Below are 14,307 nucleotides of genomic sequence, written 5' to 3'. Positions count from 1 at the left end.
CACTTGGTTAGGAACAGAAGTGCAATACACACCACCATGTAACTTATGTTGAAGGCTCAATCAACTAATTTCTCTTCTTTATCATTAATTATTTCCTTACTAGTGGCCTGGTGCACGAAATTCGTGCACATTTAAAGGGAATTAATAAGAGGAAATATTTTAATATTGCTATTTGCCCTTTCTCTATAATAGAAGTGTCAGAGATGAAAGAAAATTAGTAAAATGTATATGAAAATCTACCTCCTGTCAGAGTCTGGGGTGCGCCATGGGAACTATAGTGAAGTCCCTGCCCACCCACATGCACCTCAAAATTGTGCAAGACCCAGACCCGGCCAGCCCCACCCCTCTTGTGCTAGATCTAGACCTGGCTGGCCCCACCTCCATCAAGCCCTGTGGGTGGGGGCTGTGGCCTGAGGTCCCCTGTCAAGCCTCATGGGTGGTGGGCATGGCCTCAGGTCCTCTGGCCTGGCGCAGGGGCAGGGGGCACGCCTGAGGTCCCCCAGCCAGGCATTGGGGCAGGGGGCATGGCCTGAGGTCCCCCATCAAGCCCCACTGGGCAGGGGGTGCACCCTGAGGTTCCCTGTCAAGCCCTGCTGGGTTGGGGGCATGGCCCAAGATCCCCCATCAAGCCTCGCTGGGCCGGGGGGCGCGGTCTGAGATACCCTGTCAAGGTCCCCTGGCCCAGCACTTGGAGGGGGGTGCAGCCTTAGGCCCCCTGTCAAGTCCCGCTGGGGGCCTGAGGTCCCCCGTCAAGCCCCATCAGGCAGGGGAATGCGGCCTGAGGTCCCATCAAGACCCACTGGGCGGGGGATGCAGCCTCAGGTCCCCTACCCCGGCCCAGCACCATGTAGCCTCAGGACCCTGCTGACTGCTCGTTAAGGCTCGTTATAGGAACTCGGGCTCCCCTGTGGGTGCAGCCATCTTGTGTTATGGAAACCCCGCCTCCTCTGTGGGCGCCGCCATCTTTGTGATGGCATGATGGCCAATTTGCATATTCTCTCTTTATATAGATAGATAGGTACATTCCTGAATATATTCAAATGCTTGACCCATTCAAGTCAGCTAGGCAAAACATTGTGCCTCTTGGAAAACAGTCAGTTATACTTTCTTATCACCATCATTCCTGATTAGGACAGAATAATTTTGGCTGCGCTTTAAAAGCACTTTGATTCCTAACATCAACACCATCAGCAGCTGCCTCCAAATGAGCACTTAGTAAGTGCCAGTCATTGTACTCGTCAATCTTTACTTATTATTTAATTCTCCCTCAAAACTTTGGAATTTTTGTCCCCATGTTGCTGATGAGACCCAGAGAAGTTGTAGGTTTCCCAGGGTCATGTGGCTGAGATTCAAGCCCAGTGAGGATGCTCTCACTCTTTGCAACCTGTCAGAACTACAAAGAGACAGATATAATCATTTCTTCGTGTTCTTTACTTATACACTTTCTCACAGCTTTCCCATGAGCAGAAAAGGAGGGAAACACCTGCTCTGAACTTCTGGGTCTCTCTTCCTTTCTTACTCTTTCTCAGGACATAAGAAAAGATAGGAATGGCAACCACTTTCATAAACCCTGAAAAGGAAAAGCCACTAGGGTAGTAAAAGAGTACAACTCTGCCACTTATGCCACTTTCCCCCCATAACTCTTATAAGACTGTGTTGTCTCCCAGGAAGTAGAATTATGTTTAAATGAAAAGCCCTCACACCTTTTTTCAATCTCACAGCTCAAGACAACTCCAAGGTCAATTTTCCTTGAGACTTAACTTAATAACTACTTGGAGCAAGGTGAGGAGAGAAGAACAATCTATTTTCTTCCACACAGATAAGCAAGCACGAAGGTTCATGACTGATTCAACATTTCGTATTTGGGTGCTGCTCTCAGCATAAAGGTGGTAGAAGTGACCACAAATTTATGGGAGGACATAAATAGATATGGCATTTTAAGGTGTGATGAGCAAAAAACCTTCAGCTTTTGACTGAAGTCATTTTTAAAATAAAATATTGACTAATAATTCTTTACTAAAGTAAGTAAACATGCATTTTAAAAGACAAGAAACCAAGCTTTGTCCGGCTTAAGCCATCCGGTTCCACAAGTGTATTCTTCCCACAAAGAAGTGTTTATCATGGGCTTGCACACAGTTTGGAAACATATTAAGAATTCCATTTGTTTTTTTTTCCTCTTTTTGTATTATCCTATTTTTTACATTCTTTATTTATTTATTTATTTATTTATTTATTTATTTATTTTTTGGTCATAAGCTTTTAAAGCCTTAATTTGTGAATCGTTTCTCACAAATACAAAACCATTTCTACATAAACTTAATTTGTCATAGTTTCAAAATCTCCAGCAATCTAAAAGCAAATCAATAGCATAGATGAAGTAAAAACACTATACGGAATATTGCCTAACAAATTAAATGGTTCAGATAAACCACATTACTGTGAATTTAGGTAGACAGTCTTTCATTACACATATATACACACAAATGTGTGTGTGTATATATACATATATGTGTGTGTGTATGTGTGTGTGTGTGTGTGTCTGAAATATACATATATTTTCTTCATGTCATATTATCTGCTTCACTTTGTTATAGATGGCAATAAATTCAACTTGAATTAAGAACTTTTCCATATCAACCCCTGAGGACAGCTGATTATAGGTCTGACCTTTTGAGATTCTGTGTATTTCCCACCTAATCAGTGCTGGAATGAGTTTCTGCTAAGTGGGATCTATAGGATTCCTATGGGAAAAGTGAAGCCATTTAAAAAATAATGAGTCTTCCTTCTACCCCCTCTCCCTTTCCGTTTTGAGCTCTATTAGGCCATAACAATCTCCATCTAGGCTACACAAAAGCATAGCATAAGCATATATTATTTGCACTAAACAAGGAAAGAGTAGCCTAGCAAAGGTTTGGGGGAGCTCAGAATGTAAATGACACTTCACAATGGGATTAAAAAAATGCTTTACTTGCCCTTTTATTGATGGCCAAAAAAAAAAAAAAAAAAAAAAAAGGTGTTTAGTTGCAAAATAAAAGTCCTGTGAGGCTTTTAAGCTCCAGTATCTCAGGTTTTGACAGTGTAATTGGTTCCCTGTTGCCTGGGCAATCACACAGAATTGGAACCATCTCCATTTTGCCTTGTTAGAGTAACACACTTGACAGTTTAAATATAATCTCCCAAGTACTCTAGTTTGGTCACCAGTTCATTTCTCAAAATTCAAAACATGAGTGTGTGTGTATGTGTGTGTTACATGTCCCTAATTCCATCCCCAAATACCTCTAATTTCCTTCCCCAACCTTCTGTGAAACTGAACGGCATAATAGATGTAATTAGACCTTCAGTAATAGGACCGAATGGAGCAAGCAATGAGACTCCTTCTAGGCAAGCAATCAGTGCATTAGGTCCCCAGGACTGAAACCATTTTTAACAAGGTTTGGGGCTTAGGGAATGTCAGTCTAAGCTTCTATTGCTTCCCCAAGAGGGAGCTCCACCTCAAATGCAAATCTTCATTTACCATTTCTACAAAAGGGAGGAAAAGAACATTAGCTACTTTATTGCACACATAATGAAGCAAACTGGAGCTGTTAATATTTTTTTATTGGCAGTAAATCAACTCTCCACAAGTGCTCTGAAGTATAAATGTGTATTTCATCAGTATTTTGAAAACCATTTCCTGTGTCCTCATCACCAACTATTGGAAGAAGATAATACCAAATTGCAGATTGAACATAACCTATATAGTGTTATTATTCTATTCTATGATACACTGAAGCAAACTCTTGTGAAGAAAAATGTGCCTCCTATTTATAGCTTCTAATATACTTTTGCAAAGCCTCAAATGACAGACTAGTCTAAAGAATAAAGTTCTTCATAACTGGTAATAAACTTTAAACTTTCTCATATCAAATATATTTGGTAAAATGTACATTGGCCAATAGAATTAATGTCAAATATGATATTTAACATATTTCAATGAATGGATTAGGTTACATTTGGATATATTTTTGCTAACTCTGTTGTTGAAAACTTAAGATATACAGCTAAAAGTATCCAAAGTTACTTGAAAACATGGATGAACCTCAAAAAAATTACCAAGGACCATATGATTGCAATTATATGAAATGTCCAGGATAGGTAAATCTATAGAGACAGAAGGTAGGTGAATGATTGCCTAGGATTTGGGGGCTAAAGGTGCGGGGTTTTTTGTATGTGGTAGTGCACATGTTCTACAATTGATTGCATTGATGGTTGCACAACTCTGGATATACTAAAAACCATTGAATTGTATAATTTAAATGAGTGAATTATATGATGTATGAATTATAATTCTATAATAAAAGCATAATATGCTAATTAGACTGCTTTTCCTTCCGGAAGAAGCTGGGGCTGCGAGGGAAGCCCAGGTCCTGGGTGCCTGTTAGTGGCCGAAGGGAAGCCTGGGTCCCGGGTGCCAGAGGGAAGCCGGTGTGGGCAGCCGGGGGAAGGAAGGCCTACTCTTGCAGGAATTTCATGCATCAGGCCTCTAGTATCTCAATAAAACCATTACCAAAAATAGTTACTTGAACTATTAAGAGGGTCCCAGAAAATCAGAAGATTTTCTTTTCTTTTATTAGACCCATCCAATAAAAAGAAATATGTGGGGCTGTCTTTTCATTAATGGTTTTAACTGTGAGACATTATTAGGACTAATATGTTTATTTTTTGACAAATATGTAAGGGAGAGTTGTTAAGCTTCTGGGAAGACTTAAATGCAAAATGTAGGCATGATTCTGTCTTCTTGGAAGTAGTGATCAAATGAAGATATTTAGAAGAAAACAAAAAGTTTGCATATCATGGTAAATTCGAAAAATTTTAGGAAGGATATTTATCTCAGTTTGTGGGGAGTAGAAAGATTCCTGGATGGTGTAATATCTAAGCTATCCCTAAGAGATTGAAAGTAATTTAGGGCATTGAATCCTTGGAATGAATGAATGGAGAGTGGTTATGAAGAAAGAGGAAGGTATTAAGGTCAAAGCCCACATTTCTGGCTTATGCCCTTACATTTTTTATTAATAATAAAAGTAAATTAATTAAGAACAGTGTTAGATTTACCAAAGAAATTGAGGAGATAGTACAGAAAGTTCCCATGTGTCCTCACCCCAATTTCCTCTGTTATTAATATATTATGTTAGTGTGGTACATTTGTTGTAATTAATGAAACAATATTGGTTATTTTTGGTTCTTAAAGTGCATAGTTTCCTTTTAAGATTCACTCCTGTATAGTTCAATGGGTTTTGACAAATGCATGATGTCATGTATCCATCATTACAGTTTTATATAGCCTTAAAAATCCCTCCAAACTCTGTGTTCTGTTCCATTGACCTATATGTCTATGCTTTTACTAATACCAATTGTACTGATTATTGTAGCTGTATAATAAGCTCTTTGTCCCCTTTTGTTAGTATTGCATTGGCTAATCTGAGTCCTTTCACTTTCTGTAAAAACTTTAGAATCAGTTTGTTAATATCCACAAAATAACTTACTGAGATTTTGGGTGGGACTGTATTGAATCTATAAATCAAGTTGGGGAGAAATGACATTTTAACAATATTGAGTATCTCTATTCATAAACATAGAATTTTTCTCCATTTATTTAGATTTTCTTTGATTTCTTCCATCAGAATTTTCTTTGAATTGGACCTACAAATATTTTGTTAGCTTTATATTTAATTATTTCATTATACTTGGTACTAATGTAAATGAGAGAGTTTTTAAATTTCAAATTCTAATTGTTCATTTTTGATATAAGCAATTGGCTTTTCCATACTTACCTTGTACCCATGCTATAATGCTTAGTAGTTCTGGGAGGTTTTTTTTGTTGATTCTTTGGGATTTTTACATAGGCAATATGTCATTTGTGAAAACAGCGATTTGGTTTCTTCTTAATATGTATGCCTTTATTTCCTTTTCTTTTTCTGTCTAATTGTATTAGCTAGAATTTCTAATAGGTTGTTAAATGGAACTATTAAAAGGGTACTTCCTTGCATCATTTCAGATCTTTGGGAAATAGAGCCTGGTTTTCATCATAAAGTATGTTGTTAGATGTAGGTTTTTTTGTTAATTTTGTTTATCAAGTGGAGGAGATGCTCCACTATTCCAAGTTTGCTGGCACTTTTTATCTTGAATAGATTTTGAATTTTGTCAAATGCTTTTTTCTGCATCTATTAATATCCTATATAACAAAAAGGCTAATATGCAAATCGACTGAATGGCGGAACAACCAGTCGCTATGATGCGTACTGACCACCAGGGGGCAGATGCTCAAGACAGGAGCTGCCCCCTGGTGGTCAGTGCACTACCACAGGGGGAGCACCACTCAGCCAGAATCCTGGCTCACGGCTGGCGAGCGCAGCACTAAGGATATCCATGGGGAGTGGGCCTAAGTCATCAGTCGGACATCCCCCAAGGGCTCCTGGACTGCAAGAGGGTGCAGGCCAGGCTGAGGGACCCCTTGAGTGCACGATTTTCGTGCACCCAGCCTCTAGTGATAATGATTCTTCTTTACCTTGTTGATATAAATACATTAAATCACTTGATTTTCAAATGTTGAGCCAATCTAGCATACCTAAAATAAATTCATTTAGTTGTAACATATTCAGTTGACCCTTGTACAACATGAGTTTGAACTGCATGAGTCCACTTATATAAGGGTTTTTTTCAATAAATACTTATACTGTTTTTTGATCTGCAGTTGGGAGTCCATGAATGTGGAAGGCCAACTGTATACATTGATATATACTATTTTATGTAGGAGATTTGAGCATCCATGGATTTTGCTATCTTCTGGGTGTTCTAGAACCAATCCCTAGTGGGTACTGAGGGACAAAAAAGTTTTGAGGAGTCAACAGTTATATAGGGATTTTCAACTGCGTGGGAGTCAACACTCCTAACCCCCCAATTTTTCAAGGTTCAACTGTAATTTTTTAATACATTTCTGGCTTTATATTGTCAATCTTTTATTGATTTTTTTTTTGCATTTATATCCATGGGAGTTATTAGTGTATAGTTTTCCTTTCTTTTAATGACTATATGTGGTTTTGGCACTTCACTTTTTAAGGTAAAAATGTAGAGTACAGCATGAAATATATAGAGAAAATAAGTGTGTATGTGGATGTTTGCATATGACTTCTCACTGACTTTTTCAGTTTCCTTGAAGTATAAATTGGCTGCAACTGGATTCTCTTCCTTAACTTTCCAATCTCATTTTCTGAAGTTAGAAAGACAGAACTACTAAGGCTTTATTTAGGCTCACCAATCCTGACACTCCACATAGACAAGGACTTTTGGAGGATTCCCTTTTCCTAAAATAGATTTGAGAAAGTAGTGATATCTCTCCTATTGTACTCTTTTCATGGATACTCATTATCATGCACACATGCTTTACAATAACACATATATGGCTATCTTCCTAACAAAACTGTTTCTGCTCACATGCAAATTTTCTTGAGATTACTTCTAATCTTTGATCAATTTACCGTGAAGACATGATACTGCATATTTCATAAACCCCCCTTTATATGTAAGTGACTCCCTTATTTCTGGCTAGAAGGATAATTACCAGGGTTAAAGGCACAGAAAGATGACATTGAATCATTAAAGATAAATAACTTGTATTGGCTGCCATACTGTCTCTTTATCTCTTTACCTTATCCCTATGCACATAATTTCAGAAAGCTGGAGTAATTTTGTGCTTAAATTGCCTCAAACCAGTCATCTTAGTAGAATGTTGATGCTGAGGAATAGAAACTGAAAAACATGAGGTAAACAATACAGAATGAGAATTGTTCTGCCTCTAAGAATGAAACAAAGTGGTACCGAATTGCATGCGATAGCAAAACATAAGTTGAGTACTATTAGACTTCCCTTTGGTCAAGATCATTAGTGATTGGTGAGAGAGTTGACAATGCAGAGCACAAATTTTATATCCAGAACCTCATTTTTAATCTGGTTTTTTAAAACTATAAAGTGCCACAGAAATAAATCATGTTCAACACACACAAATAAATCCCAACTCATACAACATGCACAGTAATAAAAACAAAACAACATTCACTGGGAGGAAAGAAAATGGAAACCAAAAAAAAGATCCAAACAAACTCTTTATAAAGGCAGATAATTAGTATTAGCATCTCAATTCAAATCACATGAAGATTTAACAGTGACATTCTTTTATTCCCATTATGTATATTGTCATTGTATTTAGTTATTGTTCATGTAGCCTGGAAAGATTTCAATCATAGCCAATTGTTATAGCCTCTAAAATGTGAAGAGGTGAATGGAGTTAAGAAGAGACTAAAATAATCTCAGTGCTTTTCCCAAAGAGCTTTGAGAGTAGAAGTGCCCATCAAGAGGTTTAGGAAGCCTAGTCAAATAGAAGTGGAACAATAATAGCCCTCTGTATTATCTATTACATTTTCTTTTAAAGGATTTTACCCCTTTCTACTTTTCTTTCTCTCATTTTTAATAATCTCTTAGGATTTCGTCAGTTAAAAATCTATTTCTTTTTCTTTTCATAACATTGACTCATGGTTTATTGTTGCAGCATTGATTTGTAATCCTACAAATGTCCTGCTATGACCAAGGACATTAACACATAGTAAAATACACATTCTTGTTTAGAAAAGTATTTGAAAATTTCCTTTTAAGTGAATTTAGAAAAAAACAATAGTGCATGCTAATTCACCGTCCTACCTATTTTTTCTAAGAAACATAATACATATGCTCCCAGATTCAGAGACACATATCCACTGAGAAAAATTCCAGCATTTCAATTCAAAATTTCAGAGACAGATAATGATTGGTTCAGTGGTGACAGGTGATAATTCTAGCTTGGACTAAACAAATTATTGTGTCCAGTATGAGCATGACTTTGAGGGCCCTCCATGGTGTGTCATGTGAGTTTGATATGGACAAGGTTGATTAGGAGAGATATGGTTCTCATTCTCAAAAAAACTTGCTCTAGGCTGAGGAGATCCTGACATGTATCTACTCTAATGTGAAAATACCAGCTTTCTCACTAAAGTCCATCTTATCGAAGAATTTAGGTGACAGAATGAATCCTTTGGCAAGCCACTTATTCTGCTTTGGTTATAAAGACGGGAAAATAAATACCATATTTACAGCTTGAGTTTCTGTTATGCTTAGAAAATAAATATTAACTCCTTTCCAGAACTCCCAGCTAGCACCGAGTCACTCACATAACACAGTCTCACTAGCTGTTTAATTGAAATGAAATTCTGGGAGGTCTTCTCTCAGTGTGGTACCAAAGGAAGGCAGAAAAGAGAGTCATTAAGAAAACTTTCTCATGGAGTTAAGTGGTACCTAGAGACATGATATAAATTCTCAGATTCAGGGCATATTATTTAAAGTTTTCATAGTATTCTAATTGTATGCCACACATATAAGCTTTTATCAGAGACTTAGAAAACATTTCATTTTCAAAAACATGTTTGACTTCTGATTTTCTCTTAAAATTACAAAAGAACATCATTCCCATCCTTTAAAAAGTTTAATAATCTAAAAAATTATAATTCCTACTGAAACCATTAGAAAGCCAGTGATATTTTTTGTTGTTTGTTTTTGTTAACCCTCACGTCAGGATATTTTTCTATTGGTTTTTAGAGAGAGCAGAAAGGAGGGGGAGAGACAGAGAGAAACATTGATGTGAGAGAAACACATCAGTTGGTTGCCTCCTGCATGCACCAACACCAGGGCTGGGGATCAATCCTGCAACTGAGGTACATGCCCTTGACTGGAATTGAACCCAGGACCCTTTAGTTCACAGGCTGATGCTCTATCCACTGAGCTAAACTAGCTAGGGCTAGAAAGCAAACAATTAACTTGAAATTCAAGGGATGATAGGAGTCTGCAGGAAAGATGGGAAGTGAGCACTTGTTTGGCTGGGGTAGATATCAGATACTGGACACCATGGAAGCTACTACTGGGAGAGTATCAAGAACAGGGAGAGAGACCCTCTCTGAGACACAGATACAAAGGGAATGCCTGAAGTTGAGGGGGGAAACATTGAAAACAAAGCAAAACCTCTAGCAAATCAACCCACAACTTACACACAAGGTTATATGAGAGGAATGGAAAAGTGGGATGCATAAGGGTAACTACCCAAAACTAATTCAACTCCTGACTAGATTAAGTAACTGCTTATAATCAAGGCCTGGACAAAGAACTCACACACACAAAATGCTCACTATCTCAGTTTCCACTGCCTTACAACAAATGTTCACCAAATGTTACAAGTCATACAAAGAATCAAGAAAAAAAACACGCAATGTTAAAAAAAAAAAAAAAAAAGGCAATATACACAACCAGACTCAGATATGATCCTAATGTTTGAACAACCAGGAAAGGAATTTAAATCCTCTATGATTAATCTGTTAAGGAATCTAGCTGAAAAGGGGACAAATGCATGAAAAGGTGGGGAATTTCAGGAGAGAGATGAAACTATAATATAGAATGAAATAGAAATAAATGAAATGAATCACATAGTAACAAAGATGTAGAATGTCATCAAAGGAATTGTTAATAGGTTTCTTAAAGCCAAGGAAATAATCAGTGAATTCAAAGATATGTCCATAGGAATTCTCCACACTGAAACACAAAGAATAAAGTGAGTGTTTGAAAAAATGGAATGGAGCATCCAAGAGCTGTGGGACAATATAAAACCTTCTAATACATTTGTTGCTAGAATTGCAAATGAGAGATACATAGGGTAGAAGAAATATTTGGGGAGATAAGTGTTGAGAATTTTCCAAACTCATTCAAAATACTAATAACAATTCCCAAACTTCAGAAGATAACAAGCCAAATAATTACCAAAACACACACTGAAACACATACATGGAAACACACATAAACATAACATGTCAGACAAATTAGACCTAAAAACAAGTAATAATACTATCAATAAAGAAGAATATTACATAGTGATAAAAGTCTACACTCACCAAGAAGGCATACAATTTTACTTATGTACACACCTCACACCAGAACTTTAAATAAATAAAGCAAAAATTTCTAGAACTGGAAAAAAGAAAGAGAACACCACAATTATTGTTGAAGACTTTAACACTTCTCTCAGTAATCAATAAAACAAATATACAGAAAATCAATAAGGATGTAGAGGATCTGATCAACCAATTTGGCTTGATAATTAATTGCATTTATGTAAGACTTTACCCCACAACAGTAGAATACCCATTCTTTTCAAATAGACATTCACCAAGAGAGACTATATTATTCTAGGCTATGAAACAAACCTTCACAAACTTAACATAACTGAAATCACACAAAGTTTAAGTTATGATCCACTCACTATTGAATGTCTCTTTGGCTATCTGCTGGATTTCTTTAGGTACCCTGATGATGAAGTTTGCCAAAGTTACAAGCTTTATTAAAACTGTTAGGCTATAAAAATATTTAATTAATAATGCCAACCATGATCTTATTCTGGAAGTAGAGATAATAATTTAAGGACCCACACCTACTACCATGTGGATTGCTGAGTAAGGTTAATATAAATTGAAGTTGGTCTCTGCTAAAAGTATTTTCTGTTAAGAGATACAGACTTCCCCTCCATAGCTGGACCCTGAATGGAAACATCAACTGTTTCTTGTTATGCCTGCACCTGTCAGGCCTTTATTTATATAGTTGCTTTTAGTCCTTATAGTTCCTTAAACTATAGCACCCACATTGCACAAATGATTGGTCATGTGGCTTTCCATATTCTGGCTATGCATACTTTAAGTGATAGCTTGGGCCTAGGAGACTACAGTCTATTTTGTAGACCCTACCTGTAACATGAGAACTGCTGGGGAGTATTTTGGCAGTATTGCTACCCAACTTATTGAGGCTTTTCAACACTATAACCATATCCAACCTACCTGGCACAATAATTCCATTTCCACCTTGATGACAAACTTTCTTACCATGTCTGAAGCGGCCCCTATTGGCTATTCTAAATTCACACGGGAGTTACACAATATGGAAGGTAACGTACATGCCAGCTGCTTATCCTACTGTCAGGCCATCAAATTATTGTCCTTCTGTTCAAATGTTGTCTCTTGAAGTACATGTCAAACTGTTACAGAAGATGTGACAAAGAGCCTCGTGTGTGGTGGGGTAATACACATCAGGATCCTTTGGACTTGTTATACCCTCTATATTATGCCAGGCAGCGGCTGCTTCTTTATTCACTGTGCCCCTCACTATCAAACAACATCCATGCATTTCTATGACTTCCTGCCCAACAAGCCTTTATGCCTTAGAAAGGTCCACAACATCACTATCAACCAACTCTATGACAGCCTACTGGACCTCAACTCACTGGACCAACGTAATCATAGAGGTGGGCCATCTAAGTCCATCTGACCAACACAACCCGATGATCACTTCGGCCCCACTGCTGACCTGAAGTTTACTGCTAGAGACCAATAATGCTCCTCTTTTGTTACTGCTTTGCTTTGGATGATGCTAACCTCACTCTTCCCTCGTTCCTCACCTCCTATAATCCACTCTCTCACCTCCTCCCCAGGCTATGGTACGCAAACAGCATTGAAAGTTTGTCTTGGATTTGTTCCTGGAGCCAGAGAGAATACTACTCTCACATTAGTCATTTGTCTAAGCATTTCCTCTTCCCCCGGCCCACAGCTAATATGTTAAGTCTCTGCTGTACCATAGTCACTATATCACTCAATGTTGCTACAAAAGATTGTCAGTGCTGACATTATATTATTTAGGCTATGGATAGCACCAAGGTCAAACCCATAGTGATTTATTACCTAGCCACATGTTTTAAGGAGCTGCTGATGGAATATCCAAAGCTCTGTTCTGGGCTAGAAATACCCTCTGTCTGCTCTGCTCTACTGACCTCAGTTATAGCCAGACACATTTAACTATTGCAACCATCCTTAACTCCCTCTCCAGATTTCACCACCTAACAAGCAGACTTCAATATTGTCCTACCCTGGCCACCACCATCCCACCAATTGAACAATTCCATACTTTCTTTGCCAGAGCCCACACTTCCACTCCCCCGCACAGGCACTATTCATTGTTTCCTTTGCTCCATTCCCCTAACTCAGCCCACTCAGTTTTAAGTACACAGTTCACTCCCACTCCAACCCCCAATCTGTGCTCATGTTTCTCTTCCCTCCCCAAAGGCCCACTTCACTCCATCATAGTAATAAGTATTTCTCAGACTTGAAGACATCTCTCTCATCCTACCTAATAATAGACAAATATGCAAATTGACCATACCTCCGACATGCCCACAAGCCACGCCCACCATCCAATCAGAGTGAGCATGCAAATTAACCCAAACCAAGATGGCTACAGCCACAGAGAGCAAGGTTTCCTAGGTAACAGAGGAAGCCAAGCTTTCCGCCTGCCCTTGCCAGGCCTAAGCCTCCACTCAAGCTACAAAGTTTCAATTATAGAAGGTAAACAAATTCAAACAAATGGCGGCAGAATGGAGCTTGAGAGAGCAGGCCAGGGTTGCCGCTGGCAACAGGGGAAGCAAAGCTTTCCACACACCCTGGCTGGGCCCACCCGCTTAAGGCAACAAAGTTTTAATTATAACCCCAACACAAATGGCTGCCGGCCTCGGAGGGAGCCCCAGGCTTGGCTCCGCTCCAGGCTACAAAGTTTCAATTGTAGAAGGAAAATAAATTCCAGATACCAGGGCCTCCGCTTGGGTTGCCAGGGGGCATGGCTGGCCTGCAAACCACGACAGGACCCTCGCTAAGGCCGCCCCATGCCCCAAGGGAACCCCCACCTGATCCAGGGACGCCATTCAGGGCAAACCAGCTGGCCCCCACCCCTGTACCAGGCCTCTATCCTATCTAATAAAAGAGTAATATGCAGATTGATCATCACTGCAACACACAATATAGCTGCTCCCATGTGGTCAAAGATCCTGCCCCCATGTGGACACAAGATGGCCACCACAAGATGGCCAGCAGGAGAGGGCAGTTGGGAGGCACCCAACCTGCAAGGGAGGGCAGTTGAGAAGGACCAGGCCTGCAAGGGAGGGCAGTTGGAGGTGATCAACCCTGTAGGAGAGGGCAGTTAGGGGTGACCAGGCCGGCAGAGGAGGGAAGTTGGGGGCAAACAGGCTGGCAACAGAGTGGTTAGGGGGTGATCAGGCTGGCAGGCAGAAGTGGTTAGGGGCAATCAGGAAGGCAGGCAGGCAAGCAGTTGGGAGCCAGAAGTCCTGGATTGTGAGAGGGATGTCCGACTGCCCGTTTAGGGATA

Source organism: Eptesicus fuscus, chromosome 15 (genome assembly GCF_027574615.1).
Source record: "Eptesicus fuscus isolate TK198812 chromosome 15, DD_ASM_mEF_20220401, whole genome shotgun sequence".
NCBI lineage: Eukaryota > Metazoa > Chordata > Mammalia > Chiroptera > Vespertilionidae > Eptesicus > Eptesicus fuscus.
Note: the sequence above shows the minus strand (reverse complement) of the source record.